Source organism: Lolium rigidum, chromosome 1 (assembly GCF_022539505.1).
Source record: "Lolium rigidum isolate FL_2022 chromosome 1, APGP_CSIRO_Lrig_0.1, whole genome shotgun sequence".
Taxonomy (NCBI): Eukaryota; Viridiplantae; Streptophyta; class Magnoliopsida; order Poales; family Poaceae; genus Lolium; species Lolium rigidum.
This window is the reverse complement of record NC_061508.1, coordinates 364,058,863-364,070,348: the sequence shown is the minus strand read 5'-3', so window position 1 is coordinate 364,070,348 and position 11,486 is coordinate 364,058,863.

The following is an 11,486-nucleotide window of genomic DNA, read 5'->3' as shown; positions in this document are numbered from 1 at the left end:
GCAAATGCCCCGCTTGATTGTTACATGAGTTTCTCTCATCCATGCAACGCCCGTTATCCGTCCCCGTGTCTACGATGATTTTAATCCCGCTGTTTACTATAATCACTACCGCCTGTCTCCGTTACTCTCTGCTCGTTATTTCACTACCGCATCGCTATAAAACCGTTACTATCGATAAACTCTTGCGAGCAAGTCTGTTTCCAGTGCAACTGAATTGACAACTCCGCCGTTAAGGCTTTCAAGTATTCTTTGTCTCCCCTTGTGTCGAATCAATAAATTGGGTTTTACTACCCGCGAAGACTGCTGCGATCCCCTATACTTGTGGGTCATCAGCGGCGCATCAGCCGCCGGCGCATCGGCCGCTGCCCCTGTCCAGGCCCCTGTCGCTGCTTCCAACGTAGTAGCCGACGCATCAGCCGCCGGTGCATCGGCCGCCGCCACCGTCCAGGCCCCCGTCGCTTGGGACCCGTACGAACCAGTGCCGTACGTCGCGCCGGAGAACCCCTACGACACCAGCATCGTCGACGACGAGCCGGAGGTAACCCTTTGCTCCCTTGTTCTTATCCCATTTCAATCCTTTTGTGTTAGATCTAGCGTTATTAGGGTTCGTCTATTCCTAGTTCAATCCATTTGTGTTAGATCTTGCGTTATTAGGGTGCGTCTGTTCCTAGTTCAATCCTTTTGTGTTAGATCTTGCGTTATTAGTGCTTGTGATTTGCTTTTATTTAAGATTTGTGCCGATGATGATGAATATTTGGGCACAAATTGATTCAGGGTTTGGTTAGTAAACAATTGGTGTGTACAAATTTGTTGTGCCATATATTTTGTTTACTCACTCAAATCCTGGATATAAGTGTGTCCAATGTAACTGAGGCTACCTCTTTTTTTCGAGCCCATATTATCATGCATGATCTTTGTTCACTCTCTGTTCCATCATCGTTGCAATTGACTCCGTGTTTTTGCACGATCTTTGGTGCTACGTGACAGAAGTGCGAGCAACGATGTCGATGCAGCGACGACGAGTCCTTCCACACCAAGACTCGTCACATCCTCGGAGGCCGCAGTCCGGCCATTACGATGGCCCCTTTGCTCGAGGCATTTACAAGTGCCCCTTCGCAACAGAAGCTCCGCGCCACCGACTTCAACCGCCCGGTGAACCATGCCGAATCCATTGGCAGATGCGGCGCTAGAGTTGGAACGACGGTGAACGTGCATGCGTTCATGGCCAAACACAAAGCACTTGGGATTCACTCGCGCAACCTCCAAAGCGAGTCACAGTGCGCAACCCGGAGGCGTTGAACATGCCTACCGCACTCTCTCGTATGTGATTGCTCTATCCGTAGAGCAGCTTTAAATTCATGTAAAATGTAGCTTATGTTGTAGGGTTCTATCGGTACTACTGTTGGATCTATCGTGAATATATCTATCCTATGTTGGCTGCTGTATGCATCTTATCCTATATTTTCTCTGGATTTGTGCCCTAGATTTCCTACCTGATTGGATAAAAACGAAGGCATAAAGAAATGAATGGCGTTAAAAAACAGAAGGAGAAGCTGCTCTAGATTTGCTACCAATTTGGACTATCAAATATGAATGAGATCGAGCGAGAGAGAGGAAAAAGGTACATTGAAAACTGCTAATCTGGGCGAAAGAGACAGAAACCACTCGTGCCCACGTCCCGGACCCACACGGCTGCACACGCTACGGCCCCACACGCTACGGCCACACAAACATGGTCTCGTCCTGTCCCACGCGGTTCCTTCCTACCGGCCCCACACGACGCGACCCCACAAAAGACACGACCCCACTCGTCAGCACGGAACGGTCAACTTAACGGATTCCTGCCCTCTGAGCTGCTTCTGCGGGTTTCAAACAAGGACTTGGGGAAAACTGAGGAAAAACTAAGGAGCTGGGAAAACTGAGCACAACTAAGGAATCGAGGGCACGAAAATAGAAATCCCTAATTTATAACCCATTTATATTATTTTCTTGTAAAATAAAAGATTTAGGATTAATAGAATTTTTCTTTGGAAAATATCTACCTTAAATGAAAAGGTTTAAGAATAATAGAATATTTCTCTTTTTGGAAATATTGAATTTTGAAAATATTAAAGTTATTTGGAATTTTCCTTGATTTATATATCCAAGGAAAATTGCAAATTTGAATTTTCCACTTTAAAATTCACATCAAAAATCTTAAATTTGAATTCTCATTGTTTATTACATTTTATATTTTATTTTGGTTAAGGAATATTTTCTATGAGTTATTCATATTTTTCTTGAATTTTTGGAGTTGTTTTGGATTTATTTGCAATTTTTATAGTGTAGGATTTAAATTCAAATTTGAATTGAATTAAAACCTAAGTCAAATGACCAAAATACCCCCTGGGTCCCACTGGTTAGCCCATTAGGTCGAACGGACCAGCTCGGCCCGAACCGACCGTGTCGGCCCACTCATTCGCTCTCTCTCTCTCTCTCTCACTCTCTCAACCCTAACCGTAACGCTCTGCCGATCCCGTGGCGATGACGCTGCCACCACTGTCGCCGCCACGCTCCGGCTCACACCGGCCATCCTCGGCCATGCCACCGGCCGTGTTCAAATCCCCGCGCGATGATCTATCGATTGGTCCGTGTGGTTTCGCTAGCTTATTCCTCCTTCTCCAGGTCGCCACCACGCTGGATCTGGAGACGAATTTCCTTCGACGATTTGATGCCTCCGGCGAGCTGCGGTCGCCGTCATCGATACTCGCGTGTGCCTGGGACTGTCCTGGCGTGGGTGATGCCGTGGTATCGCTTGTGTCGTCGTCCCAAGGGTGTTGTGCTGGTGGTTGAGTTCGTCGCCGTAACGCTGGCGTCTACCTTGGACTTGCAGCTGCTGCGGCCGCGCGGGCACTGCCTCGCTATGTCGTAGGTTCTGCTTCCAGGCGTAGGTATGTTCTCCATGTCCTCATCTCTCTTCTCTTTATCTGTGCGCCTCCATGTCTCTGCTTCTCTTCTTCTTCTCTCCTTGCTTCCTGATGATCCTAGGATCATGTAGGAACATTGCTACTGATGCCCATTGCATCCAATCCTTCCTCTTTGCATGCCCTGGCCAGCCAAACCATTACTGGTCACTGGCCAAGTGTATATTGATGTTGTGCTGATCACTGCCATGGTTGCTATGCTCCATTGCTACTGCTGTGCTATGCTATGCTATCTGGATGTAATACATCGGCTTACTGGTGCCATGCTTATGCTTGTCTAGGTCTACTTCTATTCAATTGCTTGCTGGTGATGCTTGCTGTCAGTACTGGCAATTATCTTGACACTTGTGATGCTTGTGGTGCTCTCCTGTGTCTTGCACATGATCCAATTGATCCATTTGATCAATAGATGCTAGTGGCTAGGCTCTATGTCCTATGTGGCTGCTGCTCTAGCCATTGGCTAAGCTTTCCATCCTTTGCTGGTTTCCATCTGGTTAACCTGTGATGCCTATTGATGGTTGTCTATCTCTCTGAATTACTTGAGATGCTACTGGTGCTTTACCAGTGGCTTAAGTGCATGCTTAGTGGATAATTAAGCTACTTGTGCTTGCAGTAATGCTTGGTTAAATGGTTTAGGTAGCCAGGTGGGCTTTACTGAAGCAATTGCTTCAGTAAACCTCCTGTGCATGTCATATTGTTGCCCTGAGTTGATTTCTGTCAGTTATATTTGATGAGCCATGTGTTGGTGATGATTCAATTACATAAACAGTTTCTTATATGAATTCCAGTATGCTTTGGAATGAATCTGCTTGTCTGAACCTACATGGTAATGAAGACAAACTTTCATGTGTGGCTTAGTTTGCTTTATAGGTTAGTGTTGTGACCTCAGTAGCTTGCTACTGCATCTGGTTGCAACTTGTCTGGCTATTTGGTGGGTTTTATGAAAAGATAAACAAGATCCACAGTTGGGAATCATTTCTATGAATGCCCTGTGGATGCTCTTGATGAAAACTGGGTTAATCTGATGGTTCAATACACCATATGGTCTAGGTTAATTAGTTGGCTTCTTTTCTAGTGTTCTAGTGTCTTGGATGTCTAGTACTAGATATACCTATGCATATCCCGTGACTATATCTCTAGTTCTTGGTCTGGCCTCTTCTTCCTAGCATCACTTGGTAAATACCAAGTGATGATATACCTTGTGGAGCATCTGCTCCACACCAAGTGTGTGTATGAGCATGCTTATTATGGATTTGATCATGAGATCAAGTCCAGGTATGATGTATACCGTGTTCCTGCTCCTAGATATATATTTTGTGTTGGTGCAGTGCTTCTGGATGATTGATTTGATCCACAACCCTTCACCTCCTAGATCCTGGATGATCTAGCCTTAGGTCACCATGATCTATGGATGGTTGGTTGGGTTTTTGGGTTTGGTTTCTCTGGATGAATATGGAAATGCTCTACTGGTGCTTCTAGAGCTGTTCTTGCTATTCTTCTTGCTAAGCTGATGAATCCAACCCTATCTCTAAGCACCGTGCTATTTATAGCACAAGGAGATGTGCTCCTTGGTCGACAACACTTGTGTGTGTGTGTGTGATGTGTTGTCCAGCCCTTCTCCCCTTGCTCATGATGGAGAAAAGTTGTTGGGCTCCCCTTTGGCTTTGGTTGGGACTTGATCCCTCCCTGCCAAGGCTTATCACTTGCATTTCTTGTTCTTTTTACTGCCAAGTGTCAATGACACTTGTTACTGGACAAATCATTCCATTTCTCTCATTATACAGGTTTCAAGTCATTCCAAGCTTTGGAGAATATCAAAATGAAGAATTGATGAAGAATTTAGTTTAGAAATAATCCAATTGATGTAATCTTCATTTTCTTTATTTTATTATTCATTCTTGTATATTGAATATTGTGAAAAAATGTAATTATGTGTGTGTGATCAATAAAGCTCAAATCTTTGCTTATGAGCTTTTGTAAACATTTGATATTCACTTATGAGTTATTTGTATATATTTGATATACTTTTGAATTATTTGTATAAGTGTGATGTGGTTAGAATTATGAATTCATAATTCATTTATATGTTGTTTACTTATTACTTCTTTTGTTTTGAAATCAATTTGAAATTCCAAATCAAATATTCTCCCAAAACTCTAAGTTTCAAAAGAGGTCATGTCGAAATTCATAGCACTCACATTGCTCTAACCCTAATAGCAACGAGAGAGAAACCTCCATCCCTCTTAGGTTTTATACAATAAAGCGCGAAAATTCCCCCCCGTTTTGCGATGAAATGCACATCCCATTTCTAAATCTACCCTTCGTTGGTCCTATGTTCTAGGATATTATAGCCTCACCCCCTTAACAGAAACTTCGTCCCGAAGTTGTGGTTGAAGTACCTGAATAGCTCGGGGTAGGATTTTCTAAGAGCATCTTCCTTTTCCCAAGTTTCTTCTCGCTCGGGGTGATGTTTCCATTGAACCTTGCAATACTTGATTGCTCTATTCCTTAACTTATTCCAATGTTCTTCCAGAATCTTCGCTGGCCTTTCGACATAAATTCAGTCTGATTGCAGTTCTAGCTCTTCATGTGAGACTGGGTCATCTGGTGCTTTTAGACATTTTCGGAGTTGAGATACATGAAATACATTGTGAATCAAACTGAACTTCTCTGGTAGCTCTAGCTCAAAAGCTGTCTCCATGTTTTGGCTGAGTAACTTGAATGGTCCTATATATCGAGGACTGATCTTTCCTTTTACTCCGAACCTCTTTCGTCCTTTCATCGGACTAACCTTTAAGTAAACCATATCTCCCACCTTGGGTTCCCACAATCTTCTCTTTTGGTCGGCATAACTCTTTTGTCGACTCTGAGCTATCTTGAGTCTATCTCTGATGACCTCTATAACTCCTTGTCTTTCCTTAATGTAATCCGGTGCAAACTCCTTATTTTCTTCTGTTTCAAACCAACGGATTGGAGATCTGCACTTTCTTCCATATAATGCTTCATATGGTGCCATTTGAATACTACTTTGATAATTGTTGTTGTATGAGAATTCTACTAATGGTAAGTGGTCCTCCCATGAGCCTCCAAAGTATAGAGCACAAGCTCTAAGCATGTCTTCAAGTATTTGATTGGTTCTTTCCATCTGTCCTCCGGTTTGCGGATGATACGCCGTGCTAATATCCAACTTGGATCCTAGAGCTTCTTGGAGTTGTTTCCAAAATGCTGATGTGAAGATTGAACCTCTATCTGAGACTATCTTATTTGGTACTCCATGTTTGTTGATTATCTCTTTAACATACATATCCATAAGCTTTTCCGAAGTATCTTTCTGATTTACTGCTAGAAAATGGGCACTCTTGGTAAGTCTATCAATAATTACCCATATCATATCCTTCTGTTGTGGGTATACTTTGTGGGTATATCAACGACGTGGCCTAGATCCGGCAAGCCCGAGTGGCCCACACATGGAGATGGTGGCATATGGCCCATCTGGCGGCCCAGTTGCTGTTGATAGAAGATGAAGGAAGTCCAGCCCAGGAACAGGAGCCGGATCTCAACCGACCTTGCAGGAAGTCGGATCCATGTCGGCCCATGAAGTATCCGGACCCAATACGTGGCATGAAGGGAGGCGGATCCTTGACGTGTGTGGCAATGTAATATTCCATAGTTAGGCAACTTGTATTCCGGCTAGGACTCTCCTTGTAAACCCTAGATCCGTGCGCCATTATAAGCCGGATCCCGGGAGCCCTAGAGGGACAACCACAACTCATTGTAACAATGTGAAAGCGCCCAGATAATTCCAGACAAGCAGCAGTAGGTTATGTCATCGTGCAGGTGTTCCGAAGCTGGATAAATCGCGTACCACCGTCCTGAGGACTCTCCGCCGGATGGCCCCTACTTCTTCTTCCCTCCATGAGGATCCCTCCTCTGGAGAACCGTCGAATAGGAAACGACAGTTGGTGCCCACCGTGGGGCCAGCGGCGTCTGGAGGCTGGAACCGGGAGAGTTCCGCCATGGGAAGCTACGACGAATCCATCGCTGTGGGGCGTGTCCTTTATGCCGGGAGTTTTCCGATCGTACCTCAGGACGAGTGCTGGATTCCGCCTAGGACCGACCCCGTCAAGCTCTCCATCGTCCCAATCGACGACATTCACATCTTCATCGGCGAAACCATCGATTCCGACGGAAACGCCCTGGTAAGTCACGCTGATGCGACCGCCGCTGAGCAGGACGCTATCACGAAGATCCGATCTGAGACGCAGGAACTTCCTAAGAAAGATTCCGCCTTAGACCTGGAAATTTCAAAACCCACCCAATCCGCCCCTGAGCAGGAAATTACGGTGGAAGACCAATGCAGATCCGCCTGGGTCTCCCAGATGTTAAAGAAGCAAAGATGCCACTTCGTGCACTTCCTCACACATACCACAGGAACCGCCCCTACTCAGGAAGGAGCCGGACCCAATCAGGCTGAAGCTTCCGGAGACAGCGACGCCCCGGATCAGCAAGAGGCTGCTGGAGACAGCGACGCTCCGGATCAGCAAGGGGATGTCGAAGATAAAGAGGAATCAATCTTGGGCAACCTAAGACCAACCTCAGACGATGCTACCACCTTGGACACAGAGGAGTACAATCGCCTAACAAAGGAGCTGAAGGTGACGAGGAAGTTGAAGCAGAATCCGCTCCGCCCAAACAGGTACTTGCAACCATAACTGGGCTGGAGCAAGAAGCTGACGAAGAAGCGACTCCGACCGACGTCAGACTCCTAGGCCCGTCCAATTCGGAGACTCCGCCTTCGCACCCGCGTTACCGCGTTGTGCCGGATCCCGGAGAAGTGCATATTTCTGGGCTCAGGGTAAACATGTCCGCAGAAGAGCTCGTCGAATAGGCAGGCCGGGGCGCTATTGCACACTCGGAAATCCTCAACAAACCAATAACTCCGGATGACACCGCAGATCCTGAAGCTCTAGAAGCAAAAAGAAAGGAGATGCTGGCCACCGCCAAAGTATTTGCCAACACTGCAGCAGCAATGCTGGAGGAAAGGCAAGAGGCAGAAGAAGTAATGGAAAGCTTTCTCAAGAAAGAGAGAGAGCGCGAAGCCGCAAAATGCTTGGAAGAGGCCAAGAAACTCCGAACACAATGGGAAACCATTATAGAGGATGCTGGTAAGGAAGCAGATAGGATCCGCCAGGAGGCCATTGGCCCCCGAAAGATCAACTTTGCAACCCCCACAAACCAGCAGCCGCTCGCCACTCCAAAGGACAATATGAAGAAAGCTGCGGAGATCCTGGCCAAGAAAGATGAGGAAATCGACATCGCACACCTCCGCACACTGGTGGCTTCAGCAATGAAGCAACAGGGTAAGGCAGACACTTCGCGTATGTTGGAATCCAACCCGGAACTATGTGTATCCACATCGCAGAAGGACGCCTCCGGAAGGCAGCATCGTGACGACGAATCGCGCACTGGATCCACGGAGCGCAGAAGGAGAACCAGAGAACATCCAAATCCAATCCCTATACCCTCGAAAACACCTCCGACGGACCGAAGGAAGGGAAAGGACCCGATGTACACTGGTAGAAACAAGTACCGGAACCCATCACCTCCATCGCGGAACCCGCCACCTCCTCCGCCACCTCTCCGCTGTAGTCCAGTCGGAAACACTAGACCCCATGGGCCTGGTGAAATCAATATCCGTGACAACGTGGTTCCTCAGAGGAATCGGAACATGGAGCGTACACCGGAACCTCGTCGGAGCCGGAACGAAGAACGTGAGCCTGAGCCCCGCAGAAGCCGGAATGAGGGAGACGACCGCCATCACGGAGAAGGTAGCCACCGAAGCTGGAGTCAGCAACGAGAAGTGCGTGGCGAATCTGAAGGCGGAAGCAAAAGGTCCCACGGGCCCCCTCGCAGATCTCCCTCCCCACCACCCAGTGGAGGAGGTGGTGGCGGAGGCGGAGGCCGGAGATCTCGCTCCCGTTCAAAGTCTCCCCGCAACGGCTCACACGACGCAAGAGAACGTCTCAACGAATACAGAACTGAATACATTGGCCCAAAATGCTTTGGCTGGATGATCCGAGAGGAGCCAATGCCAAAAGGCTTGAACCTTAAGCTACCCGGAAATCTGAAGCACTATGATGGCAATGAGTCCATAATTGCTGCTGATGTCAAAAAGTTGATTGCTGATTTTCATTTGGGGACCATTAATTTGGAGAGTATCAATTCCTCTTTTATTACTTTAATACCAAAAGTTGAAACCCCAATCACTCCCTGGAGACTTCGGACCTATCTCTCTCTCGAATAGTGTTCTCAAAATTATCACAAAGTTATTGGCAAACGCATTACAAGATATTATCCTATCTTTAGTACACAAGAATCAGTATGGTTTCCTCAAGAAAAGATCTATACAAGATTGTCTTGGATGGGCTTTTGAATATCTCTTCCAATGCCATCAGTCAAAAGAAGAGATTCTAATTCTAAAGTTAGATTTTGAAAAAGCCTTTGATATGATTGAGCACACAACAATTATTGATATTCTGAGAGCAAAAGGTTTTGGGGAGCAATGGATAAAATGGATATCTATGATCCTTAGTACCGGTACTTCTTCAGCCATGCTCGAATGGTGTTCCTGGCAAGCAATTTTATTGCAAAAGAGGAGTGAGACAAGGGGATCCATTATCCCCTTTACTATTTGTCCTTGCCGCCGACTTCTTGCAAACCGTGTTGAATAAAGCTATGGGGCAAGATCTCATTTTAAGACCAATTCCCCGTCCACCATGCCCCGACTTCCCGCCATACAATATGCCGATGATACACTTATTGTGATGAAGGCGTATGCAACACAGCTCTTCTTCGCCTAAAAGCTATCTTGCAAACATTTGCTTCCTCCACCGGCCTCGCAGTTAATTACCGTAAATCTAGCATGATGCCAATTAATCTCGACACCCGAGAGATTAGCCCATTTTTGCTGCAACTATGAATTGTAAAATTGGAAGTCTCCCCTTTACTTATCCGGGTCTACCTCTAAGCATCAAAAAGCCTTCCCTTGAATATTTTCTCCCAATTGTGCAAAGAGTTCAGCCAAGACTCGGGAGGTATTGCTGATTTCCTAAATTATGGAGGCAAACCGCAAATGGTTAAATCAGTTTTAGCATCTTTGCCTATTTTCTTCATGTGCTTCTTTGGATGTACCTCGTTACAATAAAGGAACAGGTAATCAAATACATGAGACACCGTCTTCCGGAGAAAGAGAACTGCAGATGTGCAAGCTAAGGGTCTCGCTCTAGTGTCATGGAAAAAGATATGCAGCCCAAAGATCGTGGAGGGTTAGGGGTGTTAAATTTAGATGTCCGTAATAAATCTTTGCTGCTGAAAAACTTGGACAAATTCTATAATAACCTGGACATTCCTTGGGCCAACCTCATAAGAGATACATATTATGATGAAGATAATCCCCCTGGTATCAAAATGGAAGGGTCATTCTGGTGGAAAGCACACTTAAAACTTATTGATACCTATAAAGCTATGGCAAGATGCACATTAGGTAATGGTAGATCAGTATTATTCTCGGATCGACTCGTGGGGAGACACATGTCTACACCATAAATTTCCACACTTGGTATCTTTTGCCAAAAAACTGATGTTTCTGTAAGCAAAGTGCTACATATGGATTATCTCCAAGACATGTTTCATCCGCCTCTTTCTCAACAAGCATATACTGAATTTGAGGAATTGGAGGTTATTTGTGAAAATGCACAAGTAAGAATTCAGCAGAATCTACCAGACAATTGGCATTATATCTCGGGGTCTCGATTCTTTCTCCACAACCAAAGCATACAATTTTCTCATTGGTGCTGCAAAGCACGCACCAATATTCTTTACATGGTTATGGAAATCTTCTTGTCAACAAAAACATAAGTTTTTCTTCTCGGTTACTTCTACATGACGTACTAAACACTAGAAATCTTCTCGAAGGAAAACTACTTGCTGCCATCTTATAACTGTGCCACCCTACAGTGTAATCATGAAGAAACCTTGGCACATTTGTTCTGGAGTTGTCCTTTTGCGCAGCAATGTTGGACTTTTGTTTGTCCTCAAGTTACAAATCAACACTCAGTCTTGGAAGCCTTCTACGTGATAAAAGATTCCTTGAATTTACCATATGCAGTGGAGATCATCATATTGGCTGCTTGGAGTATTTGGACAATCAGGAACAGGAAAATTTTTGAAGATCAAAATCCGTCCTTTTCGGCTTGGAGGATTATTTTCAAACAAGAATTACATCTTCTTTCATACAAAATGAAAAAGAAATGGAGTTCTTCCTTCAAAGCTTGGCTGCAAGATTTGCCTTAAGTTTAGTTTTTCTAGTTTTGTTTTTCCCTTTTCCTTTTCCTTTTTTCTTCTTCTTTTTTTCTTTTTTCTTTTGTTTCCTGTGTACATCTTGTACCTGTTCTCTTTTGTTTTTAATTTATAATTAATAAAAATTGCAGTGGGGTTTTTTCCCACTGTTTTACCCTAAAAAAA